The 11,175-nt window shown below is 42.1% G+C and overlaps 1 pseudogene; it reads left to right on the top strand.

Moving 5' to 3' along the window:
* Window positions 1-10,148: 10,148 nt before the first annotated feature.
* LOC141997090 (olfactory receptor 10A7-like) lies at window positions 10,149-10,837 on the top strand (annotated as a pseudogene).
* Window positions 10,838-11,175: the final 338 nt, after the last annotated feature.

Below are 11,175 nucleotides of genomic sequence, written 5' to 3'. Positions count from 1 at the left end.
GAAGTGTTTTGAGATTTGCTGATGAAAATTCCTGCATAAGATTTAGGTATTATGATTATGATTAATAGTAGTAGTAGTAGTAATGACCAATCAGTGTTGCTTTGCCACTTAGCAGTTGTGCATATATTAACGGAGTGGCAATTTCCACTGATCTGAAAACATTTCAGTAGTCCTTTCAGTTGGGACATGAGCTTGGGTAGGAATTCAATTCTCAATAGAGAGGGAAGTGTGACATACTATACCTTGAGCGAACATACTGTTGTCACACCCCAATGGCCCCCTCCCTCAAGTCCCCTGGGGAAGCAGATCAGTATTGTATGTTGCTAACGCTGTTGCAGGCATTACAAAGTGTTCTGGGAAGGGTTAAAGGTATGAGAGTGGAATGAAAGGTTCCTTTGCAGGTCTCAGGAGGCCGAGGGGGGAAAGGAATGGTTTAATTTGAAAATTCAGCTTGGCCTAGAGATAAAGAGAAAGCTGCTCTGCGTTCAAAGTCAAGAATCAACACAGTCTGCCATGCTCTGCATGCCAAGCACAAAAAAACTGCTTGTCAGCCCCAGCTGGCTGTGAGAAATAAAGGCAGAAGCAAAACAAAAGCAAAACAAGTTGCAGGACTGAGATTACACATTTGCAAAGGTTGGCCACCCAGTGAGACTCAATAGTCTGCCTTTGTGACCCTGGAGCCAGTGTGTTTTGGGGAAAGCTGAAGAAGCCATGAAAGGCCAGTTTAGACTGGTACACCGAGCATGAGGAACAAAGGTCTCTGAAGGGGATGCCCCCAAGAGACCCCCAGGGCTTAAAAAGCCTCCCAAGAGTGGAAGCAAGTTGGAAATTGCAGTGGACCCCTGGATGACCTGTGTACAGGACAGAACTCCCATCCAACCCCTCCCCCCCATTCTGCTAACGGGATGCCCAGGCCTGGCCAGCCTTGGGTGGTGTGTGTGTGAGTATGAATGTGGGTTTGGGCTCGGGCACTAATGCCTTTTTCTTCCTCTGAGTGACGTGGGAGCAGTGCTGGCACTCACCAGTGTTATTTTATTATTTTATTAATAAAGCATTAAAATTTGGTCACTTGGTGTACTCCTGTATCTCCGCCCCAAATGACCCTGCCGCCTCAGCCTGATAAACTGAGACCTTAGGCAGATTGGTAACAGAAATCTGTCACACTGTAACTCCCATATTACTCATTTTCATATAATCGTGATCTCACATATAAAGCATGCCTTGCAAGATATCAGAGGAAAGGTTATGATCTGATTAAAGTCATTTCTCTATCCATATATGTGTATTATTAATACATATGAAGTTATGAGAATTGTGTTGAATGGTGATCACTAAAACATGCTGTAAGTTGGGGAATCAGCAAGATATTAGCTCCCCAGAGGCAACAGCAAGGAAAGTAACCAGTACCCAGATGTCAACCAACCCATCAACAGCCATTGTCCAGCCAGGGAGCTACAATGCAATGACTTACCTGCATGAGGCCACACCAGGGGAATTGCTTAACCTTGCTTGGAGAGACTCAGCAATTCCCCACAGACATGCCTGGACTTGTGCTCCCCAAACACATGGACTGAGGGTATAAAACAGACAGAGTGAACACATAGGAGGCCCTTCCCCTGCCCCCACCTTCACTGCAAGCAACTAAGACACTGTGAAGAAGATAAGACAACAGAGGAAATTGGCCCAGGTGTAAGGAACAAACCTGTATATTAAGGACTGCGATATCTAGTGGGGTGAGAAAAACTGCTTAGTCTAGTTGCTGCCAAGTATAATAGGGTTGAGAGTTTAGACTGTGTGCTTATATTTTATTTCTTTTGGTAACTAACTCTGACTTTTTGCCTATCACTTAATATCACTTAAAATATATCTTTGTAGTTAATAAATTTGTTTGTTTAGTCTACCTGAAGCAGTGCATTTGGTTTGAAGTGTGTCAGAGACTCCCCTTGGGATAAAAGCCTGGTGCATCAATTTCTTTGTTAAATTGACGAACTCATATAAGCTTGCAGTGTCCAGCAGGCATAACTGGACACTGCAAGATGGAGGTTCCTAGGGTTGTGTCTGGGACTGGAGATATTGGCTAGTGCCATTTAGTTGCACAATCCAAGGAGCAGCTTACATGCCACAGGCTGTGCATGAACAGCCCAGGAGTGGGGGTTATCACAGCAGAGCAGGGTAAGGCTGACTCCCAGAGTCAAGGACTGGAGTGACCTAGCAGATCACCGGTCCAGATAACACCAGGGGAATGTCACAGGAAGTATGGGACAAGGGTTCCTTTTAGCCCTACATTTCTGTGATTCTATGGGTGTATGTATATATAACAGTATAAATGTAGGACCATGGCACAATACATGTACATTATGTATTTGTTGTTTGCAGTGTTGTTGTAGCTGTGTTGGTCCCAGGATTTCAGAGATACAAGGTGGATGAGGTAGTGTCTTTGGCTGGACCATATTCTGTTGGTGAAAGAGACAAGCTTTCAAGCTACTGTGTAAGAAGACTGGAATGCGCTACTGGAAGGTGCTCATGTATTACAGTGATGAGCACAGTATAAAAACTATCTATCTATCTATTTCAGATTTCTAGGCACCAAAGGGATTTGGATTCTCAATTATCCCCCACCCTTCCTCTCTAATATTTTTAACATTGACCATAATTTTCCACACACACCTCCCCTCCCCCGTTAAGTATAGGGTTATTTGGATTCAAAGAAGCTTCCTTTATGAAATAGTCCCATGAGAAAATGTATGTTTGTCTGGTGGAAATTTTCACATAGTGGGATGAATTTAATAACTTCAGCAAGCCCTCATTCATTTGAATCTGCAGCAAAATTGCTGAGAGACAAGGTCAGTGCTGTCATCAGGTGTTACTGGAAAAATATGTTTAAACGGGCACATAAACCAATAGACTTAAGTTTGGTACACAGTGAAGAGGAAGAATGAGTGAGAAATAGAGGGGATAAAGAGATCAGTGGGGAGAGGGGAGGACTAATAAGAGATTAAAATAGGTCTGGTTTGAGAGAGAAGGAGGTGTGCAGGGAAAATGTTAGATAGATAGATAGATAGATAGATAGATAGATAGATAGATAGATATGTGGTATTGTTGTAGCTGTGCTGGTTCCAGGATATTAGAGAGACAAGATGGGTGACGTAATATCTCTAATTGATGCAACTACTGTTGGTGAGACAGGCAAGCTTTTGAGTTCACACAGAACTCTTCTTCAGGTCTGGGAAAGGTATTCAGATTGTCGCAGCTAAGACGGAACACACTGTTTAGCATAAGGAGTTACCATCTATTTCCAGGGACCATTCAAAGTGAAATGGCCAGTTAACATCTCTCCAGTCATGGGAGGTGGGAGGGGGAAGAGAGGGAAAAATGTAACCTTTTCTGTCCATGATTTTTACTGTCTAGCAAAGTTATGAATTTAATCTCCCATGCTCATCTTTTGAAGGTGTTGTCCAGCATTCCTTTGAAGGCAAGGGCTGAGCAGTAACATATAATGCACATTGGACAACATAATCCTAACTATACATATACAATGATGGGGTCTAAATTAGCTGTCGCCACTCAAGAGAGAGATCTTGGAGTCATTGTGGATAGTTCTCTGAAATAATTCACTCAATGTGCAGCCACAGTAAAAAAAGTGAACAGAAAGTTGGGAATCATCAAGAAAGGGATAGATAATAAGACAGAAAATATCATGTTGCCTCTATATAAATCCATGGTACGCCCACACCTTGAATACTGCGTGCAGATGTGGTCGCCCCATCTCAAAAAAGATATATTGGAATTGGAAAAGGTTCAGAAAAGGGCAACAAAAATTATTAGGGGTATAGAATGGCTTCCGTATGAGGAGAGATTAATAAAACTGGGACTTTTCATCTGGAAAAGAGGTGACTAAGGGGGGATATGATAGAGGTCTATAAAATCATGAGTGGTATAAAGAAAATAAATAAGGAAGTGTTATTTACTCCTTCTCATAATACAAGAACAAGGGGCCACCAAATGAAATTAATAGGTAGCAGGTTTAAAACAAACACAAGAAAGTATTTTTTCATGCAACGCACTCTCAACCTCTGGAACTCCTTGCCAGAGGGTGTTGTGAAGTCCAATACTATAATGGGGTTCAAAAGGGAGCTAGATAGATTATGGAAGATAGGTCCTTCAATGGCTCTTAGCCAGGATGGGCAGGAATGGTGTCCCTAGCCTCTGTTTGCCAGAAGCTGGGATTGGGTGACAGGGCATGGATCACTTGATGATAACCTGTCTGTTCATTCCCTTCGGGGCACCTGCCATTGGCCACTGTCAGAGGACAGGATACTGGGCTTGATGGACCTTTGGTCTGACCCAGTATGGCCGTTCTTATGTCCTTATATAGAGTGATCATTTTGTGAAAAGTGTTCGCCCCTGGGTGCTATGGAGTTTTTGTCTTTTATCATTTTTCTCTGTGCATTCATTCGAGAGCACAGTGATTGGTTTCATCCACTTAGCTGTTATTGGGGCATTTAGTGCACTGGATGAGGTATACCACATGTTGTGATAGGTATGCGTAGGAGCTATGGATATCACAAGGTGTGTTGTGAGAGGTGTTGATCATTGTAGTGGTGGAGACACGTATACAGATTTTACATCTGTTCTGGCAGGGTCTGGGCTGCTTTGAATTGATGGGTATTCATCTGTGGTGAGCTTTGAGTTGGTGGGTCCTGGTCTGTGGGGATTTTGCTTCTGATGATGAGCTTGGAGAGTTTGGGGGCTTGTGTGAAGGCCAGAAGAGGGGGTTCAGGAAAGATTTTTTTCAAGACATGGCTGGAGGGGTTTTTATTTCTGTATTGAAACAGGTTCACTCTGGATATTTGGGTGAACCATTCCATGGTGTTTATCTATTTCTTTGGTGAAGTGTCCTTGTTTGGTGAATGCAGTTTTAAGTGTGCTAAGATGCACTCTCTCCTTGGAGCATATTCTGGGGTGTCTGGGTACCTGTTTGTAGACAACAGATTTCTTGGTGTGTTTGGGATACCTTCACAGATCTAGATCCACCCCAAGTCCCCAGTAGCAGGTGTATTGTTGTAGAGTTTTCAGTGTAATTGTACCCTCAGATACTACCATGATGGAGGCTATTTAAGTACCAATGTAGAATATCTAAGGAAATGTTTTCCCTGTGATTCTTCAGAGTGATTTACAAATGTCACTTAAATCAATCTCACATTATTTGGGCTGTAAGACATGTAAGTCAATGTTCTTATACTCATTTTTTTTGGGAGCCAGCACTTCCATTAAGGACTCTAGCTTTTGGGTATCTCAGTTTCTGCATCACCAATTCGAGCCACCTTGGCTGGGATTTCAAAGGATCTTGTTTCAAGGGAGTTGCAATGACTCCTCTTTAGGGTGCTTTTGTTAGCCTACATGTTGACCTTAATGGGGAATGTCCTCCTCCTCCTCATTACCTGCACTGACTACCGTCTCCGCAGCACTATGTACTTGTTCCTCCGGAACTTGTCCTTCTTAGAGATCTGCTTAACCACATCTTGTCTTGGTTACTTTGCTAGAACTATTCCCTGTAAAAGATGCTCTGTCCATTTGCTGTTCATTTGGAACCTGATCTTTACATTCCCGGTTTATCTTGTCCATTGTCCTAGCATCAGGGTGGTGCTGTTTATCTTAGCTAACACAGACATCCTGACTCCAGCATACTGCTTGTCAAACCCCTGTTTACAACTTAAACTTCCATTCACCTTCCCAATCATATCCACTAAGAAATGAGGCAAGTTACCTTTGTCAAGACAGGCTTACACCGTTGTGATCATCTAGTCTGACCTCCAGTATAACTCAGGCCAGAGAACTTCCCCAAAATAATTTCTACAGCTAAGCTTTCAGAAAAACATGGAACCATGCAAGTACATGGAGAGAAATAGAAGAATCTTCATGTCTAGGGTGCAGATTGATTACAGGATTACCCCACATCGGGTGTTCCTGCAGAAGAACAACCTGTCAGCTCTCTGAAGTGTTGGAGGGGAAGGACTGTGGAGCAAATAAACACAGAGGAAATTTTCCATCAAAACATTGTTTTCTTTTGTGAAAGAATACCCAATTCTTGGATGCCGCAAACTGAAAAGCAGTTTACATTTTGGTTTGCTAAAATAGATTTTTCTTTCACTTGTTTAGCTGCTGAAAACAAACCAAACCCCCCCCCCACCACACTCATGTTTCACTTTTTCAATGGATACCTGAAAAACCTTCAAAAAATGTGAAGAAAATATTTGAATCAAAATTATTCATGGCAGAAAAAATCATTTCCCACCAGTTTCAGGAGTGGATTATCCCACTGGCCCTCATAAACATAAAGATAAGGGTAACATAAAATCCCTCCTTGCAGCTATATTGAATCATTTTATCTGTAAGGGGTTAAGAAGCTCAAATAACCTGGTTGGCACTTGACCAAAAGGACCAATAAGAAAGAAGATACCTTCAAATCTGGGGGATGGAGAGAGAAGCCAAGCAGGGACAACATCTCCTGAAAACATACCTGGAATAATCCATCTAAGAATTACAGAAATTGTAAGTGAGGCAAGGAAATGTGTTAGGTTATCTTTTGTTTTAGCTTGTGAATTTTCCCTATGCTAAGAGGTGGTTTTATTCCTGTTTTGTAACTGTGAAGCTGAGTCCAGAGGGGAGCCCTCTGTGTTTTAAATCTTTTTATTATCCTGTAAAATTACCTTCCATCCTGATTTTGCAGGTGTGATTCTTTTACTTTTTTTTTATAATAAAATTCTTCTGTTAAGAACCTGATTGATTTTCAGTGTCCTAAAAACCAAAGTGTTTGGTCTGTGCTCACATTGTAACCAATTGGTTAGTATATTATTCTCAAGCCTCCCCAGGAAAGGGGGTGAATGGGTTTGGGGGGATATTTTGGGGGAATAGGGACTCCAAGTGACCCTTTCCTGAATTTTTGTATGAATCACTTGGTGGTGGCAGCAATATCGTCCAAGGACAAGGAAAGGAATTTGTGCCTTGGGGAAGGTTTTAATCTAAGCTGGTAGCATATAAGCTTAGGGGGTCTTTCATGCAGGTCCCCACATCTGTACCCCAGAGTTCAGAGTGGGGAGGGTACCTTGACAGCAGATCTCTAAGAAGGACAAGTTCCGGAGGAAGAAGTACATAGGGCTGTGGAGGCCGTTGTCAGTGTGGGTGATGATGATGAGGAGGACATGCCCATTAAGGTCAACGTGTAAGCTAAGAAAAGCACCCCGAAGAGGAGTCGTTACAGCTCAGGGATATTGGTGAGCCCCAACAGAATGAAATCTGGTGCCTGGGTTTGGTTTCTCATTGATGCCCTTGGAAACCAAAAGAAAAAATGTTCTCTCTCTTTCTCAAATACACACACAAATATAAAGAGCTGATAAATTTGTGCTCCTGGGTATCGGTAATCAACTGAGAAAACCTTTCCACAACCAGTTGATGAAATGTTCAAATGTTGAGGTGGGGGGAGAGACGACAGTTACATTACAGAGCTTAGCAATGTTTATCTTCTGAAACAGTTTGCAACTGTTTAATTTAACTGCACTTAATTTGTGAGCCAGTATCTACTGAGTGCAAAACAACAGTTTCTTACCCAGTCATTGTACCGCAGCAATCCACTGATATGAATTTGGGGATAGAATACAGCAGATTCCAACTCTTAATGCTTTATGAAGCACTTTATAATCAGTAAGTGATCTGCACAAAACTCCCATGAAGTCGATGGGCCAATATAGGTTAAAACATCTCATCCCCAGAGATACAGAGTGACTCAGTTTTACAATGTAGGACATTCTATAATCCCATGCATCCAGTGTGCCCGTGACAGCTTACTGAATGGCGGGACTTTCTACTGCCCCCTTGGCTGGGTAAAGATGCTCTCTCAGAGTTACCTCTTTATACCTGTATACAAACAAGTTAGTACTGCCCCTCTGACATAGTTAGTTACTGCCCCCTAATGTGAGTAGTTATTACCCATCTCCTTGTACATGTTGGTTTGATGAAAACATCTCTAATTATTACACTCTCATTCTGACCTTATCTTTTAGGAGGGGTCAGTGTGTTCCTGTTATCTGTGGGGAATGTTTTTGTACCCCATCCTTGCTATTGGGATGCTCTGGCACCTCTCTTCTGGAATGTGCATTTCTGCAACATCAGCCCTGTTCTTGCCAGGTTCTGTGACCTTGCAGGCAGGCAGAGCCTGATGTTTGCTCACTGCCTGACTTTGGCTAACTTTGCTTTATATCAGCAAAGCTTGGCCCGCTACTTTAGCTCAGGCCTCATAGCAGGCCTTTGACACAAGGGCTTCTATCTCAGGCTCTCTTCCTACTCAGTTTTCTTTTGAAAATCTGGTGTATTTAATTTGCACAATGAGAAGACGTACCTAAAAACAATTGCATAGTTTAAAAAAAGCTATGTTGAGACACACAACAAGAACCACCACAACAACTGTGTTGAGACACACAACAAAAAACAAGTGTCCTGTATTTCATCACAGATTTGGATTGCTTGTTTCAATGCTGAAAGGTCAGACCATGGTGGAAAACTCTAAATTTATGAGCTGTGTTGAGTTACTCTCTATTAAGCTGATGTACATGAGAATCATGCCACTCAGTTACATATTTAGAACACGTTTTGTTCCTTTGGTATTGGAGGGTAAAATGATTGTGGTGTCATTTCCCAAGGGTACATCTAGCATGATTAAAAGACCTGTGGCTGTACACAGAAACTGTACAAAGTCAGTGAAGACGTCTCTCTGTGATCCAGAGCAAGGTAAGGAATATTGTATTTTGGGGAACCCAAGCAAATGCTATTTATGGGTAACACTTTCAAAAGCACCTGATGTAATTAAGCACCCATTTCCCATTGATTTTCAATGAATACCAGTGATTCAATGATTTACAAACCACTATCAATTTCGGGAAGACTGTCATTATGTAGATGCCATTCCATCGTCTACATCTGAATGTCACACATTGTTATAGGGTCACTGATTCAGGACAATCTTCATTCACTAGCAAAAAGTAAGGGTAGTTATACTCTTTCTTTCTTTCTTTCTTTCTTTCTTTCTTTCTTTCTTTCTTTCTTTCTTTCTTTCTTTCTTTCTTTCTTTCTTTCTTTCTTTCTTTCTTATAATAAAAAAGGCAGTCATCCACAGGGCCCTGGATCTCCTTGACATAAGTGGCTAGCAAATGCAATTTCTGATCTGTCCCCATGCTGAAGCTAGGAGGGATGATAGTCGGAGGAGGATGAAAATGATATGCAGGGACCCATATTGTGTGGAAACTAGGGATGGAACTGACAAATGGACCTGATTCCTGTGCTGAAGCCAGGAGGTGGGGGAATTAACAATAGTAACTCTCTGCCTTTATATCTACCTACTCTGACAGAGTATCTCACTATCTTTTACAATATACATTTTTTTATAACATATAGATGCCTTACAAAGAAATAACTTCCACAGTTAGACAATGAACTAATTTCATCCATACTCCCCATAGGCAATTTAACTAAGAGAAGAATGTTCTTTCCTCTTCAGATGATTGCTATTGAACAAGGTAAGGTAAGAACTGATCCAAGTCATTTATTAGGCACATTTTGTCTCTTTTTCCTCTTAAGCAATATCTGTGAGCAGACCATGCTTTCCTGGAGTGGCTTCATGATTTAAATGTGTTAAATGAATGTGTAAATGAATTATTTTATTTGGATGAATCATGAAGATCACTCTGACATGGCCTGATTCCCATTTACACAATGGTTTAATAGATTCAGAGAGTTTAAGGCCATATGATCCCCTACAATCTTTGCAGGTGCCAGTATGGAGGATAACCATAAAAAAGATGGCCACCATCTTCCATTATTAATAATAGAAGTGAAGGTAAACTGCCCTGAGTCAAGATGGCTTTGATAACCAAATGTGGCCCAGGAAGGGCACAGGGGAAGATTCAGACTGAGGGGAAGGGAGACAAGCAAGGGGATGGTGAAAGAAAGGGACAGGATGGAACTCCCTGCTTGTATAAGTTATCTAAGCAGCTTTCCTGTTTTTGCCTACCTGTCACTACATTCAGAAATCTGTACTATATTGGCTTATATCTTTCCTTAGGAATAAATACTGTCCTGAGGAACTCAGAGCCCAAATGGCAGGAAGGAATCACACCACTGTCACTTAGTTCATTCTCCTGGGACTTTCTGATCTTCCAGAGATACAGGCTTTATTCTTCCTGGTGTTTCCAGCTACCTACATGATCACTCTGACTGGAAATCTTCTCATATTCACCCTAACATTGGCTGATGCTGCCCTCCACACCCCCATGTATTTCTTCCTCATGAACCTGTCCTTTCTGGAGATCTGCTACACCTTGGTCACCCTCCCCAAGATGCTTGCCAACCTCCTCTCGGAGGATAAAACTATCTCCTTCACTGGCTGTGCTGTGCAGATGTATTTCTTTCTATTTCTAGGGGCCATGGAGTGTTTTCTCTTGAGGGTGATGGCTTATGACCGTTATGTTGCAATATGCTACCCCTTACGCTATACGCACATTATGAACAATACCAGGTGCTCAGAGATGGCTGCTGTGTTATGGATCAGTGGTCTCCTCATGTCCTTGGGACACACCTTGGTCATATTTACCTTGCCTTTTTGTGGGTCAAATGAAATTAACCATTTCTTCTGTGACATCCCCCAGTATTGAAGCTGGCCAGTGGAGCCACTTACCTCAATGAAATCGCTATCTTTATGGTTGCCCTGCTATTCATAATGTTTCCCTTTGTGTTGATTCTGGTCTCCTACCTTCTCATCCTCCTGACCATCCTGAAGATACCTTAGGCTCAGAGTAGGCATAAGGCCTTCTCCACCTGTTCCTCACATCTTCTGGTGGTGGCATTGTTCTACGGGACAGGGATTATCACGTAGCTGTGCCCCAATTCTGCATATGCACCAGTTACCAACAAACTGCTCTCTCTCTTGTACACAGTCATCACCCCCATGTTCAAGCCCCTCATCTACAGCCTGAGAAACAAGGAGGTGAAGGGGGCTTTCAGGAGAACAATGGCCAGAAATTGCTTTCTTAAAGGAAACAAATGTATCATAATTACGGGCCCAGGTCCTCGAAGAGTACAAATAGGTTTGTGTTTACAACACCTGAGGGTATGACCTATAGTTCA

The sequence above is a fragment of the Natator depressus genome, chromosome 13 (genome assembly GCF_965152275.1).
Source record: "Natator depressus isolate rNatDep1 chromosome 13, rNatDep2.hap1, whole genome shotgun sequence".
In the NCBI taxonomy this organism is placed as follows: Eukaryota; Metazoa; Chordata; order Testudines; family Cheloniidae; genus Natator; species Natator depressus.
Note: the sequence above shows the minus strand (reverse complement) of the source record. Positions and strands in the feature narration are given on the sequence as shown.